Genomic DNA, 16,645 nt, shown 5'->3' on the forward strand with positions numbered 1-16,645 from the left:
AGTCAGCTCTGAGCACCATCGGCTGTGGCCCCAAAACTCCCCCAAAGCAGTGCTTAGCTGTATAATTTGGGGAACCTGAGCCATAGAGAGTGCAGTGGCTAGGGCTCCACCCAGGGACCCAGGTTCAATCCCCAGCACCGTATAGGTCCTCCAAGCACCGGCAGGAGTGACCCGTGAGTGCAGAGCCAGGAGTAAACCCCCGGCGTGGGTGGGTGTGGCACAAAAACAAACAAACAAAAAACGGAACCAAGGAAAACTGACTTCAAATGCATCTCAGCCAGAAGTGATGCATTTGATGCATTTGGGCGGGACCGGGGTGGGGGAGCGAGGGCAGGCGTGGTACCTCAGACTCAGATGGTGCTCTCGGAGGGGGCTTTCCAGGCTGCGGCTTTGGTCTCCCAGGCTCCGTTCCTGTATCACTTTCTCCTCCCTGCTGCACTTTGCACCGCAGTCATCAGCTGGGTAATTTATTTGAGTACAAGGTAGTGTGACTCGCGCAGGGGCTGGGCAAGGCGGGTCACACCAGGTCTTTTTCCCGCCCACATCATCTTCTTACCGGGTCACCAGCAGGAGCCAGGGAGCCAGGTTTTGGGGAGGCAGTCCCCACAATATGAGTCCCTTCTTGTTTGTTGGGGAGCGTGGGAACATCCAGCTTGGTTCAGGGGGGTTGTTCCCGGCTTTGCTTTCAGGAATTACTCCTGGAGGTGCTCCAGGGACAGAACCCTGGTCGGCCAAGTGCAAGGCCAGCGCCCTACCCGCTGTACTATTGCCCGGCCTTCCCTCTTTTTAATTTTTTATTTTATTTTATTTTGCTTTTTGGGTCACACCCGTCAACGCACAGGGGTTACTCCTGGCTCTTCGCTCAGGAATTACCCCTGGTGGTGCTCAGGGGACCATATGGGATGCTGGGAATCGAACCCGGGTCGGCCGCGTGCCCTACTCGCTGTGCTATCGCTCCAGCCCCCCTCCCTCTTTTTAAAAGACAATTTTGGGGGCTGGAGCGATAGCACAGCGGGTAGGGCTTTTGCCTTGCACATGGCCGACCCGGTTTAGATTCCCAGCATCCCATATGGTCCCCTGAGCACCTCCAGGAGTAATTCCTGAGTGCAGAGCCAGGAGTAACCCCTGTGCATTGCCAGGTCACTGTCACTGTCACTGTCCTCCCATTGTTCATCGATTTTGCTCAAGCGGGTCCAGTAACATTGTGAGACTTGTTATTACTGTGTTTGGCATATCAAATACATCTCAGGTAGCTTGCCAGGCTTTGCCGTGCAGGCAAGATACTCTCGGTAGCTTGCCAGGCTCTCCGAGAGGGGCGGAGGAATCGAACTCTGGTCAACCAGGTTGGCCGCGTGCAAGGCAAACACCCTACCCACTGTGCTATCACTCAAGCCCGGTGTGCCCCCCCAAAAAAAAGATGCATTTCACAGAAATGGAATCATAAATATGTCTGAATCTGACTTTTTGTGTAAATGATGTATTTTTTTGGTTTGGGGACCACACCTAGCAGTGCACACTGCTTAATCCTGGCTCTATAATTTGGTGCCACCCTTGGCGGTGCCAGGGATCCAAATAGGGCCAACCATGCTAACATTTTAACCTCTCTACTACCTCTCTGGCTGTAGCATGTGTTTTTAAAATATTCCAGTGCGGGGCTGGAGAGATGGCACAGCGGGTAAGGCACTTGCCTAGCATGTGGCTGACCTGGGTTCCATCCCCTGGTTCCCAGATTGTTCCCAGAGCACAGCCAACAGTAACTCCTGAGTGCAAAGCCAGGAGTGAGTCTTGAGCATTGCTAGGTGTGGTCTTAAAACTAAAAAGAAAAAGGAAAGAGGAAACAAGTAAAGGAAACTAGTCTATAACTGGGATAAAGTCAAGTGCTTCTGTAGGGAAAAAAGAAAATAACGGGCTGGAGCGACAGCACAGTGGATAGGGCATTTGCCTTGCACGCATCCGACCTGGGTCTGATTTCCTGCATCCCATATCCCGTGCACCGCCAGGAGTAAATCCTGAGTGAATGAACACACACCCTGTGCATTAACCAGGGTGTGATCTAAAACAAAACAAAAAAAAAGAGGGAGAGAGAGAGAGAGAGAGAAGCGAAGACACTCCTGCAAGCAGGGAGTAGGATGCAAGAGGGTGTCAAAGCCCACCTCTACGGATGCAGACTTCCTGCCTTTCCTCTCTATCCCCCACTACCCTCCCCAAGTGGATGGCGGATACCTGGATTCTGAGGGACAGACCGTATCTGGCCACTTGCATGGGTTGCCAGACTCTAAACTGATCTGGCACTGGTGGGCATAATTTTGATAAGTTAAAGGGCTTTTTGGTTTTTGTTTTATTTGGGGGGTCACACCTAGCTCTGCACTCAAGGATCACTCCCGGCGGGCTCAAGGACCCGGGTGTTGATCCAGGTAGGCTTGCATGCAAGGCCAGCACCTGAGTGCGCCGGACCCCAGATAAGTCAAAGTTTTACAATGATTGTATAATGAGCTAGAGTTTGCTCAGAGGTCACCTGGGATTGACCTAGCTTGTTCCTCTGGCTGTAACAGAGGGAGAAACTTTTCAGGAAGTCATAAAGACTCCAAGGAAGTTTATTACTACTATAAACTAGGATTGGTGCCTGGCTTTAAGCCTCACTGCCTGGGTTCCATTAAGCTTGATGATGGTTCTCCGTCCCTCACCATCTCACACATGCCATTAGCTATCTACCTCCCTAACAACATAAAAGTAACCGGTTGAGAAGACCATTTGCTCAGTGGCTCAGAACATCCGCCTTGGGTGCCCGGGAGACAGTTCAAAGAACTGAAGTGCATGTTTTTATGCTGAAAATCTGGGTTTTATAGAATGCTTTTTCCCCCTTTTTGTGTAGTGCTGGCGATCAAACCCAGGGCCTCATGTATACAAAGCAACTGCTCTAATGCCGAACGACATACCCAGCCCCTGCTGAATGCTTCTTTGTCTGTTGAGGTGATCATGTAATCTGGGGTGTGAGAGTTTCCAAAAGGTGCTCAAGAGGCCCAGGAGCTCCACTGGCCAACTGGTCTTTGGCTTGGCGCAAGGGCCCAAGGACATCCTATAGTCTCCTGGCCACCCAGCAGTGCTGTGGAATATCTACTTTAAAAAAAAATTTCATTTATTTATTTATTTATTTATTTGGCTTTTTGGGTCACACCCGGCGATGCACACGGGTTCCTCCTGGCTCTGCACTCAGGAATCACTCCTGGCGGTGCTTGGGGGACCATATGGGATGCTGGGATTCAAACCTGGGTCAGCCGTGTGCAAAGCAAACGCCCTACCCGCTGTACTATCGCTCCAGCCCCAGAACATGTACTTTTTTGACTTGCCTTGCCTGCAGTTGACCCTGATATGGTCCCTGGCACCACATGGTCCCCTGAATACCTCTGGGAGTGACCCTGTGCATTGACCAGTGTGGCTCTGGAGCAAACCCCAGGTTGAATCCTGGCACTTCGTGGTCCCTTGAGTATCCCAGGAACTGACCCCCAACACTGAGCAGGGAGTAGCCCCCTAACACCAAAAGATGTGGCCCAAAACAAAGCAAAAAATAAGATGTTTTCCGTCGTGGATACAGTTTTCTTGGAGTGCTCCCTGGCACGATCGCTCGACCACTAGAGGTCGCTGGACCCGTAGAGAGTTCCCCGGGGTCCCAACTCGTCTGGGAACTGGTCTGTTGCGAGGGGAACCTGATACTTCTATGAATAACATAGATTAATGGGCTTTACTTTCTGGTGGTCAGGGGCTGGAAGATCTTTTATTTTTTTTTGCTTTTTTTTGAGTCAAAAAGTGAAGTGCGCCGCCCGGGAATCGAACCCGGGTCGCAAGAATGGGAATCTTGCATGATACCACTACACCAGCGGCGCAGCTGGGTGGAGCTGCAGCACAGTGGCTAAGGTGTTTGCCTTGCATGTGGCCGACCTGGCCAACCAGAGTTCAGTTCTTTCACCCCTCTCGGAGAGCCCTGCAAGCTACCGAGAGTAAGCTACCCGTGACACAGTAACAACAAAGTCTCACAATGGAGACATTACCGGGCCGCTCCAGCAAATCCATGAACAACTGGAGGACAGTGTTACAGTGCTTTTTTTGGGGGGGGGGGGTCACACCTGGCGATGCACAGGAGTTACTCCTGGCTCTGCACTCAGGAATTACTTCTGGCAGTGACTAGGGGGCATCTGGGATGCTGGGAATCGAACCCGGGTGCAAGGCAAACGCCCTACCTAGGCTCTGTGCTGTCGCTCTAGCCCTGCAGAGGGCTTGAGATGTGGGAAACAGATGTCTCTGGATGGCAGCAATGCTTTACCCTCGCCTCTGCCTGAGAGCAACCAGGACAGTGTTGCCCCAGCTTCCTCCTAGTCAGGACAATACCCTGCCTCCCCCCGCCACCTGCTCGCTATAGGCACATTCTCTCAGCTTCTACTAAACCATTCCTTTTCCTAATAAACTTTGAGTCTATGGCCCATGTGAGTGGCTGTGTCTTGCCACGCCATGCGCGCATTTCTCTGAGAGTCGGATGCCCTTTCCAACCTGCTGTCTTCTTGTTCACAGGGTCCTTTGGTTAGGAGATAACTACAGTATTTCACACGTATAATACCTAAAAATTCTTATTTCTTCACATCCTAGCCAACATTTGTCATGACCTGTACTTTTTCTTTTACTCTAGTCATGCTCCTGGGTATGAAACAGTTATCACCACATGATTTTTGTTTGTATTTCCCTGGTGGAAAATGATGCCGAATTTATTTTCCTTTTGCTTATTTGTGTCACATCCAGCAGCTGCTCCCGGCGGCCCCTGTATGCAGGTATCTCTCCCAGAGGTGCTCAGGGGAGCATTGATGTTGGGGGTGGACCGTGAGACTCTGAGATGAAAACCCTGTGCTCAGCCCTTTGTGTTCTTTCTCCAGTGCAAGGGTGAATATATTTTCAACTCCTTATTTTTCAATCAAATATCTTCTTGCGTGAAATTAGTAAAGAAGCCTTGGGAACTGGAGATATAGTACGGTGAGTAGGACTTTTTCCTTGCACATGGCTGACCTAAGATGAATTCCTTGTATCCTGTACGGCCCCTCAAGCCCACCAGAGTGCAGAGCCAGGATTAACCCCTGAGCATTTTCTGGTATGATCCAAACACCAAACAAAAACAAAACAAATTAGGGGCTGGTGCAATAGAACAGTGGGTAGGGCTTTTGCCTTGCACGTGACTGACTGGGTTTGATTCCCAGCATCTAATATGGTCCCCCGAGCACCGCCAGGAGTAATTCCTGAGTGCAGAGCCAGGAGTAACCCCTGTACATTGCCGGGTATGACCCAAAAAGAAAAGAAAAAATTAAAAAAAAAAACAGAGAGGGAGAGAGACAGAAACAGAAAGATAGAAAGATAGAGAGATAGATAGATAGAGAGACAGAGAGACAGAGAGACAGAGAGACAGAGAGGCAGAGAAAGAAACCAATGGAATTTTATGCAAGTGAATGGTATGATCTTGCTACATTATTGCCCCAGGTACTCATATAGTTCATGCCTTAACTCTCCTGCAGATCTGTATTTAAAAGTCACCTTTTAGAACAGGAAAGAGAATAAAGCTAGTAAGGTACTTGCCTTTTATGTAAGCAACTGTGTTGGGTCCCTAGGCATCAGGAGTGATCCCTGAGCACAGAGCCAGGAGTAAGCCCTTTCAAAACCACCAGGTGCAACCACACACAAAAAAAATAATAATAATATCAAAACTAAATTAAAATAAAAATTTTTTTTGCTTCACTCAGGGATTACTCCTGGCTCTGTGTTCAGGTCTTAAACCTGGTGGTGCTTAGGAGACCATGTAGGGGATATTGGGGATCAAACCCAGGTCAGTTGTATGCAAGGCGAGCACCTTATCCATTGTACTATCACTCTGGCTCAAATAAAATTAAACTTTAAGGGTGGTATTTGAGTGAAAGAAGCAGATGATTGGGAGCATAAACTCTGGATTGATCAATCTGCAGTGAAAGGTGTGTTTACAGATAGGTAAATTATTATTATCTCTAGGAATGTGCTGATCTGGCAGAAGCACTCTCTCCCCAGCCAGAAAGTTTGTAAAGATATGTTAAAATAAGGGGAACTGAATGATAGCACAGCAAGTAAGGCACTTGCTTTGCACATAGCTGACCCAGATTCTATCCTTGGCACTCCACATAGTCCACGAGTCTGCCAGGAGTGATCTCAAGCACAGAGCCAGGAGTAAGCCTAAACACAGGTGAAGTGACCCCAAAAAGGTAAAAAAACACAAGATTTGTTATAAAGGGCCAGTGAGATGGTATAGGGGTAAGATGCTTCTCTTGCAAACAGCCAAACCTGGTTTGGCCCCTGAACTCCATGTGGTCCCCCAAGCAGCTCCAGGAGAAACCCCTGTGAACAGACCCAGGAGTAAACCTTGAGCACTGTTGGTTGTGGCCCGAACCCCCTCCCCCAAAATATGTTATAGGGGCTCACACATGGCTCAGTAGCAAAAATGAGCCTGCATCCAATCAGGGAGCTCAAAGGGCTTTGCGTGCGGGAAACCTAGCTCAGACCTGGTCTGAGCACTGAGCGAACAGTAGGCCTTAAAGCACCAAAAACAGAGAGAGAGAGAGAGAGAGAGAGAGAGAGAGAGAGAGAGAGAGGAGAGAGAAGAAGAAGGAGGAGGAGGAGGAGAGGGAGGGAAGGAGGGAGGAAGGAAGGAAGGAAGGAAGGAAGGAAGGAAGGAAGGAAGGAAGGAAATTAAAGAAAAAGGATTAAAATAAAATTCAAAAACAGATGGGGCCAGAACGATAGTACAGTGGGGAGCGTGTTTGCCTTGCACGAGGCTGACCCGGGTTTGATTCTCTGCATCCCATATGGTCCTCCAAGCACCCCCAGAGTGATTCCTGAGAGCAGAGTCAGGAATAATCCTGAACATTCAACAACAAAACTAAATTTTGTTTGTTAGTTTTGGGGTTTCACCCAGCAGTGCTCAGGAATCACTCCTGGTGGGGCTCAGGAGACCATATGTGGTGCCAGAGATCGAATCTGGATCAGCAGCGTGCAAGGCAAATGATATAAAAAGAGATAATGCCTGCTGTACTAGCTCTCCAGCCTCTTCTTTTTTTCAGTTTTGGAGTCATCTGGTATGCTCAGGGGTGTGTGTGTGTGTGTGTGTGTGTGTGTTTGGGAGGGGGGTCACACCCAGATGTGCACAGGGCTAACTCTGGCTCTAGTCTCAGAGTAAGTAAGAACTTCGGAGGGCGTTCGAGCCAAGCACCCTACCCGCGCTCAGGGTTTACTCTGGAGGTGACTGAGAGATCGTATGTGGTGCTGGGTTGGAACTGGTCGGCTACATGTAAGCCAAGTGCCTTAGTCCCTGGAACCATCTCTCCAGCCCTTTTGTGCGTGTAGTTGTTTTTGAAGGGAGGGTTTGGGTACGCCTGGTGGTACTCACAGTGTATACCTGACCCTCACTCAGGAATCGTTAGTGGCAGTGCTCAGGAAGACCATATGTGATGCTGGGATTCAAACCGGGGTTAGCTGCGTGCAAGGCTAGTGACTTACCCCCTATAGCATCACTTTGGCCACTGAGGGGGGTGTGTGTGTGTGTGTGTGTGTGTGTGTGTGTGTGTGTGTGTGTGTTTGGAGGGAGACAGACCCAAGTTCCCACTTCTCCTTCTGAAGTCACAGGGTGAGACGTGGGAGGATGGGGTGGGGCCCTAAGGGGTGCAGCATCTCCCAGGATCTCCAGGTGTCCACCTCCCAGAAGCTCATCAGATTTCAGTGCTTGCGATTTTTTTTTAAATTTTCGGTTGGAGGGGCCTCACCCAGCAGTACTCAAAGATTATTCATAGCTCTGAGCTCAGGAATCAGTCCTGGTAATGCTTGAGGGACCATATCGGATGCTGGGGGTCAACCCTGGGTCAGTCGTGTGCAAGCCAAGTGCCCTCCCCACTGTGTTATCACTCCAGCGCAGTGTTCTGGAGTCTTTCGGAAGCCCACTTTCCAGCACCCCCTCCTCCCTCCCTGTGATCAATGCACCAAAAACAAGCAAAAAATGAAAATAAATTTTAAACCTCTTCTTTGTTTCGGGGCCACACCCAGCAGTGCCCAGGGGTTACTCCCAGCTTTATGCTCAGAAATCACTTCTAGGGGTCCCAGGGGGCCAGTGGGATGCTGGGGATCTAACCCAGATCTTCTGGTACAAGGCAAACACCCTACTCCAGCCCTCAAAGCTCCAAGCCTCTTATCAGTCTGTTTTTTCTTTCTTTCTGTTTTTTCTTTTCTTTCTTTCTTTCTTTTCAGGGCACAACTGGCAGTGTTTAGAGCTTCCTCCTGGCTATGTACTCAAGGGACCATATGTGGTGCTGGGTTCGAATCACCCTCTTCTCAGTTTGCTAGTGCTAGTAACCAGCTGCATCTTGAAGTCCCCTAGAGGCCCTCCTCAATGACACAAACTTACAGCGGCAGAGTGTTATGAATAAAATATCACAGAGAACTCAGGAAATTCCAAGGGTTTTAGGATCCCGAGGGACAAAGACCAAATGTATAGACATAATTTTGGAGGGAGCAGCCAAAGAGTGCTGGGGATCAGTAGGGCCACCCCAGTGGTATTCTGGGGAGCATGAGGTGCCAGGACTAGAATCTGGGGCATCCAGATTGATGTGGATGATTGATTGATGTGGATAATTGGTCAAGTATGCACAAGTGGGCTGGAGCGATAGTGCAGTGGGTAGGGTGTTTGCCTTGCACGTGGCCGACCCGAGTTCAATTCCTTCGCCCCTCTTGGAGAACCTGGCTAGCTACCAAGAGTATCCCACCCGCACGGCAAAGCCTTGCAAGCTCCCTGTGGCATATTCGATATGCCAAAAACAGTAACAAGTAACAACCCTCACTACTGTGCTATTGTGCCAGTCCCAAAGTCTCACAATGGAGACGTTACTCGTGCCCGCTCGAGCAAATCGGTGAACAATAAGAGGACAGTGCTACAGACAGATTCATCAAATGCCAAGCTTGCACTCCAGCTCTTTGAGCAAACTTCCCAGGCCCTAAAATACCTTTTTTTTTGGTATTATATCAAAATAGGGAATTTTTTTCAACTTTGAAAACAATAGTAGCTAAAAAATTCTTTTAAACTAAAATGCTGTAACAAGTATGTCCCTGTAATGATGTTTTTGTTTCTGTGACCTTTTAAATTTTTATTTATTTACTTTTTTTTTCTTTTTGGGTCACACCTGGCGATGCACAGGGGTTACTCCACTCAGAAGTTACTCCTGGCGGTGCTCAGGGGACCATATGGAATGCTGGGAATCGAACTCGGGTCGGCCGCGTGCAAGGCAAACGCCCTACCCGCTGTGCTATTTCTCCAGCCCTTATTTACTTATTTTTAATTAATAAAATGTTTGGCTTTTTGTGTCATACCTGGCAATGTTAAGGGGTTACTCCTGGCTCTGCACTCAGGAATTACTCCTAGCAGTGCTGGGAGACTGTATAGGATGCTGGGGATTGAACCCAGGTCGGCCGTGTGCAAGGCAAACACCCTACCTACTGTGCTATTGTGCCAGTCCCAATTTTTTATTTATTTTTGTATTGAATCACTAGACAGCAGGTAGAGCTCTTGCCTTATATGTGTCCAACCCAAGTTTGACCCTGGCATCCCATCTGCTCCCATGAGCCCTGCAAGGAGTGTTCCCTGAGTGCAGAAACAGGAGAAAGCCCTGAGCACCGCTGGATGAGGCCCCAAAATAAGTAAAAACTTATCAAATTATACAAGTGCCTACTATAATTTTCCTCTAATTTTTAAGTGTTTTTTTGTTCGTTTGATTTTGGGGGGCTACACCTGGTGATGCTCAAGAGTGACCCCTAAAAGAAAAAAAAGGCTGGAGCAATAGCATGGCAGATAAGACATTTGTCTTGCACGCGGCCGACCCGGGTTCAATTCCCAGCATCCCATATGGTTCCCCGAGCACTGCCAGGAGTAATTCCTGAGTGCATGAGCCAGGAGTAACCCCTGTGCATCATCGGGTGTGACCCAAAAAGAAAAAAAAAAAAGAGTTACTCCTGGCTCTGCACTCAGTACTCCTGGTGGGCTCAGGGTACCATATGGGATCCTGGGGATTGAACCCGGATCGACTGTGTGCAAGACAGTGTGCAAGACGCTTTCCCTGCTGTACTATCACTCTGACCCCTCCTCTAATTTTTTTCTTTTTTGGGGGGGGGTGGTTACACCCAGCAATGCACTGGAGTTACTCCTTGCTTTGCACTCAGGAATCACTCCTGGCGGTGCTTGGGGGACCATATGGGATGCTGGGAATAGAACCCGGGTTGACCTCGTGCAAGGCAAATGCCCTACCTGCTGTGCTATCACTCCAGTCCCCCTCCTCTAATTTTTTAGTGGGGGAAACTTCTGAGCCACAGTCTTGGGGGCCGCTTCTGGTGTTCTTGGGGACAGCATGGAGTTGGGAATCAAATAGGATTTGGTTCTCCTGAACTCCCCGAGAGCTGGCAAAACCAAATAGCAGAGCTGCACAAAAAGTTAATTCATCCTCCCTGCACACTGATCCGTGGTGGGGCCTCAAACCCTCCATGAACAACGCAGTGACTACCGTCACATTTATACCCTAAAACTACATCCCAGAGTGCAGTGAAAGAGATTAACTGCAGCTGCAGTACAAGGAGGCGCTGCCGACATCCTGAGAAACTTGAGGCCACTCTGTTCAGACTACAGCTGGCCAGGGGCCAGTCCAGCTGTTTTCTGGCAGGGGACTTAGGGTGAGCACAGTGGATGCCCATAAATCTCAGGCACAGAATCTCAATCCATAATTTTCCCAACAGTATGTGACTGAAGTTTCTTCACCAATTCAGTATCTTTGCCTTATCCAACGGTGAGGGGTGTGACAGTCACTAGCTTTTTGGGTCACACCTGGCAATGCCCAGAGATTACTCCTGGCTCTGCACTCAGGAATTACTCCTGGTGGTGTTCAGGGGACCATATGGGATGCTGGGAATCGAACGCCAGTCTCCCGCATGCAAGGCAAATGCCCTACCCGCTGTACTATCCCTCAGCCCCAACTATGCATTTTTTGGCCACTACAGCAGTACTCAGAGCTTACTCTTGGCTCTGCACCCAGGGATCACTCCTGGAGATATTTGGGGTGGAGAATGTGGCTAGAAGGGGTTCTGGGGATTGAATCCAGGCCAAGCACCCTGCCCTGTACTGTCTCTCTGGCCCTGCTTATGCTTAGAGAAATGCTGCCAGTTGTGATTCTTTAAGCAACCACAGTCTTGTATTGATAGTTTGACACTATTGACAAACCCTACCTGGAATTATCCTTCTAGCAAAAATTTTTTTTTCCTTTTTTGAGCCAAACCTGACAGTACTCAGGAGTTTCTCCTGGTTCTGCACTCAGAAATTACTCCTGGTGGTGCTCAGGGGACCATATGGGATACCATGGATGGAATCCAGGCCGGCCACATGAAAGGCAGGAGCCCTACCCACTGTACTATCACTCCAGCCCCCATACAAAATATTTAACCAGAATCTTGTCAATACAGCCACACCATTGTGTATCGAACTCTGTGTAATATCCCTCACTACTGCTCAAAATTATGAATCAAATCTTGGCAACCTCTTACTGGGCTTTGTAAAATATTATGCTACATAATTGGACTGGAGTAGTCAAAGTATTTCAGTTCATGAAGCCAAATTTATTCCCAGTTTTAATGGACCAATAAATATATTTGTGTGGGGACTGGAGCGATAGCACAGCGAGCAGGGCGTTTGCCTTGCACGCTGCCGACCTGGGTTCAAGTCCAGCATCTCATACTATCCCCTGAGCACTGCCAGGAGTAATTCTTGAGTGCAGAACCAGGAGTAACCCCTGTGCATCACCAGATGTGACCCCCAAAAAGCAGTATACATATATATATATGTGTATATATATATATTTGTGTGGAAGAAATTTTTATGTTTGTTCTGGTTTGGGGGCACACCTGGCAGTGCTCAGTACTTGCTCCTGGCTGGGCTCAGGGAACCCTGACAGATGTGGGGGATTGAACCCAGGTCATTCTCATGCAAGGCAAATGCCCTACCTGTTGTACTATCTCTCCAGTTCCTGTAAAAGAAACTTTTGATGCAACATATGTTACTACAATGGTGTATAAAAATCAGTAGTTTGACATGATCAAGGATCAATTTTTAAAGTCATCGCACAGATTGAAAAACAAGAGATTTGAGCAGTATACAAGCATTAAGAACTGCTATGCTGGGGGCTGGAGCGATAGCACAGTGGGTAGGGTGTTTGCCTTGCCGGGTATGACCCAACAAGCTAAAAAGACTATTGCCTTCTCTCTCTTATTCCTTTTTTTGGGCCACACCCTATTACTATATGAGACAAACACCTCTGTAATGGACTTTCTCAACAACAGACTCTTTTTTTTTTTTTTTTTGCTTTTTGGGTCACACCCGGGAATGCACAGGGGTTACTCCTGGCTCTGCACTCAGGAATTACTCCTGGCGGTGCTCAGGGGACCATATGGGATGCTGGGAATTGAACCCGGGTCGGACGCATGCAAGGCAAACGTCATACCCACTATGCTATCGCCCCAGCCCCCTGCAGACTATTTTGGAGAGAAGCAGAGATAGAGCAGATACAACTCTGGGCTCCAGCATTCTGGGTTTAAAGGTTCCATAAAATACCCATCCTGTCTATTCTTTATCTAATCCCCATCACTCACCAATCTTTGTGGTTTGGTTTGGTTTTGGGGCCATACCTGGTGATGCTCCGGGGTTACTCCTGGTTGTGGAGTCAGGGGTGTCTGGAGGTGCTCAGGAGACTATATAGGATGCCAGGGATCAAACGTTGGTCAGCCAAAAACAAAGCAAAGTCTGTCTAGCCCCTTTCTCATTAGCCTGTTATGTGGTTCTGGGCATATTTTACTTTGGCTTTTAGCTAATCCCTTAGGAAACTCCTAGCAGCTAGAATCTTGGACACCCTTGATGCTCTTTTTTTTTTTTTTTTTTTTTTTTTGCTTTTTGGTCACACCCGGCGTTGCACAGGGTTTACTCCTGGCTCTGCACTCAGAAATCACTCCTGGCGGTGCTCAGGGGACCATATGGGATGCTGGCAATCGAACCCGGGTCAGCCACGTGCAAGGCAAATGCTCTACCCGCTGTGCTATCACTCCAGCCCCCCTTGATGCTCTTTTGCCCACAAGAATTGTTGACATTTTTCAGCTGAGGAAAATTGATGACTTTCTCTGCCTTTTTTTTTTTTTTTTGCTTTTTTGGGTCACATCCAGTGATGCTCAGGGGTTACTCCTGGATCTTTATTCAGGAATTACTCCTGATGGTGGTTGGGCACCATATAGGATGCTGGGGATTGAATCCGGCTCCGCCGTGTGCAAGGCAAACGCCTATCCACCATACTGCCTCTCCGGCCCCTTCCTTGCCTTGGCCCAGGAGAATTCCTAACCTACCTTGTATATCCAAAACATAGATTCAGGGGCTGGAGCGATAGCACAGCAGGTAGGGCGTTTGCCTTGCACGTGGCTGACCCGGGTTCGATTCCCAGCATCCCATATGGTCCCCTGAGCACCGCCATGAGTAATTCCTCAGTGAAGAGCCAGGAGTAGCCACTGTGCATCGCCGGGTGTGACCCCCCCCCAATAACAACAACAACAACAAAAACATATTCAGCAACACTGAAAATCTGAGATCCAAGCTATAACCACTGGAGTCTAAAATAATCTAAGCTGGCTCTGAGGAATAGCTTGCAGAATGCACTTGGATTTTTGTTAGTTTGCTTCTTTGTTTGGGGGCCACTTGGCAATGCTCAGGGGTTACTCCCAGCTCTGCACTTAGGAATTACTCCCTCTGGTGTTCATAGGGACCTTTTGGAATGCCAGGGATAGTACCTGGGTCAGCCCCATGCAAGGCAAGTGTCCTAAATGCTGCATGTGGTAAGCTTCCGACAGAAAGTGAGCCCTGTCTTCAGTAGGTGATGAGTTGATAAGGTGGTTCAAGGTGGACACCAAGGCATCCTCTCTCAGTATCTTTCCGCCCCGTCCTGATGTTTATGGATATTATAGATAGTTATATCAATGCTAAATAAGTATTATTCTAATTGACTATAGCAATGGGCTGGAGCGATAGCACAGAGGGTAGGGCGTTTGCCTTGCACGCAGCCAACATGGCCGACCCGAGTTCGATTCCTCCGCCCCTCTCGGAGAGCCCGGCAAGCTACCGAGAGTATTCGATATGCCAGACACAGTAACAACAAAGTCTCCAATGGAGACGTTACTGGGCCCGCTCGAGCAAATCGATGAACAACGGGAGGACCGTGACTATAGCAATAAAATCTAAGGCTGGAGAAATAGTATGGTGGGTGGGGTGCTGGTCTTGCAAGTGTCCAACCTAGATTCGATCCTCACGATCCCAGGACCAGAACCCTGCTAGGAACTTTTGGACTATTTTTATCTTCCATTTGACACAAGGTGATCATTCTGACTCTTTCCTAAATGATACACTCTCACTCAAACCTGTAAAAGAGGTAAAAGTAGAATCTGTTAGAGTGTTTCTAGATTCAAAACTCATTTTGTGTTGGGGAAGGGCCTAGGCACCCACTGCCAGAGCCTCTGTAAACAGGGACCGGGTGCGGAGGGGGCCTAGGTACTCCCCGCCTCTATCCCTGTATACAGGAATGGATGTGGAGGAACTTGGCATGAGAGCGAGCTGTCTACTGACAACAGACCTTGACAGGTAGCCATGCTCTGGTGGCCAGCCTGGAAAGGGGGTCGAAGGGCCACCATGCTCTGGCGACCTGCCTCTAGAGAAAAGCTGAAGGGCCACCATGCTCTGGCAGCTGGATTTGAGAGGAGGCTGAAGGGAGGATTACTTCGTATCTGCCTTGGCCAGCCCCGAGGCCACATCTCCGTTCCTTGTTTCTCAGGGCTGAGATAAGGAACCGAAAAACAAGAAGAAACCGAAAAAACAGGCAATCTTGGCAAAAAATAAAGTTGCTTGCACAGCATGATTAATATTGTTAATGAAGCTTATGTAACCTGCTGATCATTGCTAAAGTAAGACTATATAGACCAGCTTGGATAATAATAAACTTGCTGTATGCCGCATATTGCATGCAGCCCTCCCTAGCCCTGGTTTTCTCTCATTCCCTCACTCCGGCCAAGGTTTAAGTTGGCCGCATGGGACACGGCAATTTTGGTTATTTTATAAATGTTGAGTTTCATTGAGATCTTTTCTTTCTGTGGCAGAATGAGACAAAACAACAAAGAGAAAATAAAAGGATATTTTAGTGATTTTAAAAATATTAAAAATCTTAATTTTAATGTAGAAAATTACCCCCACTACCCAGCCACCGCCACGCTCAAAGATGCTTTCCGGACACTTGGGCCAAGACTCACCCACGAGTGAAGCCCCACACAGAACCAGGGAAGCAGATCTCTGTGACCTTGGACTCCAGTCTCAACGGACCCGGGAGCAGAGATCCTCTGCCTGCTCCCAGTAGCCCAGCAGACCTCCATTACCTCCACTACCTCCACTACCTCCACTACCCAGCCACCACCACACTCCAGGATGCTCTCCAGACTGCGCAGCCACAAAGTGGCCGCGACACATCATAAAACACTTAATACAAGATTACCCGCACCATATTTGACAGGGTTCAAATATGGTTTGAACCATGGGAACACCTGCAAGGATGATTAGAGGCTGCCCTAAAACCTCTATTTCTCTTGGAGAGACTTGCAAGCTACCGAGAGTGTCCCACCCACCCAGCAGAGCTTGGCAAGCTATCCGTGGTGTATTCAATATGCCAAAACCAGTAAATACAATGGGTCTCATTCCCCTGACCCTGAAAGAGCCACCAATATGGCAGCGTTAAGAAGGATGAGGGAGAGGCTGATAAAATCTCAGGGCTGAGCTAGGCTGCCAAAATGAAGAAGGACAAAAATGACTGTCTGTACTTTCAATGCAAGTATGTTGGCATTGGATGCATCCATCGAGGACCTGATGGTGCAAGCACGAAAGATTAAGTATGACATCATTGGTCTGACTGAGACAAGAAGGCATCAATCACATCACGCCGTTTTTGACACTGGGGAAGAACTGTTCCTCGAACATGTGACAAAAGAAACCGACATCAGTGGTGTCGGTGTCCTTGTCAACACAAACTTGGCCATAAGCATTGATTCATTCGAATGCCTAACAACTTGAATTGGACGATTACACTTGAATAGATGTGGCTCACCACCAGCAGTTTCTATCTTCGTTGTCTACACAGCAACATTCAATTATGATGAAGGAGGAATTGAGAAGTTCTACATGGAGCTGGAGAACTTCTATAAAGAAGACCACACCTTCTACAAGATCATTGTTGGTGATTTTAATGCCAAGATAGGACTGAGAAGATCAGCTGAAGAACTCCACATTGGGACCCATGGCCTAGAATGGAACAGAGAGGGTGAGAGACTGTCTGAGTTCATCATGTCAACCAAGACCATCCATGGTAACTCATAATTCCAGAAGGCCGAATCTAAACGTTGGACATGGGAGTCTCCCGGTGGATGGTTCTGCAATGAAACTGACCACATCATATTCAATCAACGGTCTTGTCTGACCAATGTCACTGTTGTCCCA

The 16,645-nt window shown here is 48.4% G+C and overlaps 1 protein-coding gene and 1 non-coding gene across 2 annotated transcripts in view; one reads left to right on the forward strand and one right to left on the reverse strand.

The window, feature by feature from the left end:
- Positions 1 to 16,645, forward strand: part of DLK2 (delta like non-canonical Notch ligand 2) — a 442,344-nt gene that overhangs the window by 33,065 nt on the left and 392,634 nt on the right. The gene's annotated exons all lie outside the window — the stretch shown is intronic.
- Positions 3,811 to 3,881, reverse strand: TRNAG-CCC (transfer RNA glycine (anticodon CCC)). Its single transcript has one exon. It is a non-coding gene; the product is annotated as a tRNA-Gly (tRNA).

This window comes from Sorex fumeus, unplaced genomic scaffold, assembly GCF_029834395.1.
Source record: "Sorex fumeus unplaced genomic scaffold, SorFum_2.1 ptg000061l, whole genome shotgun sequence".
Taxonomy (NCBI): domain Eukaryota; kingdom Metazoa; phylum Chordata; class Mammalia; order Eulipotyphla; family Soricidae; genus Sorex; species Sorex fumeus.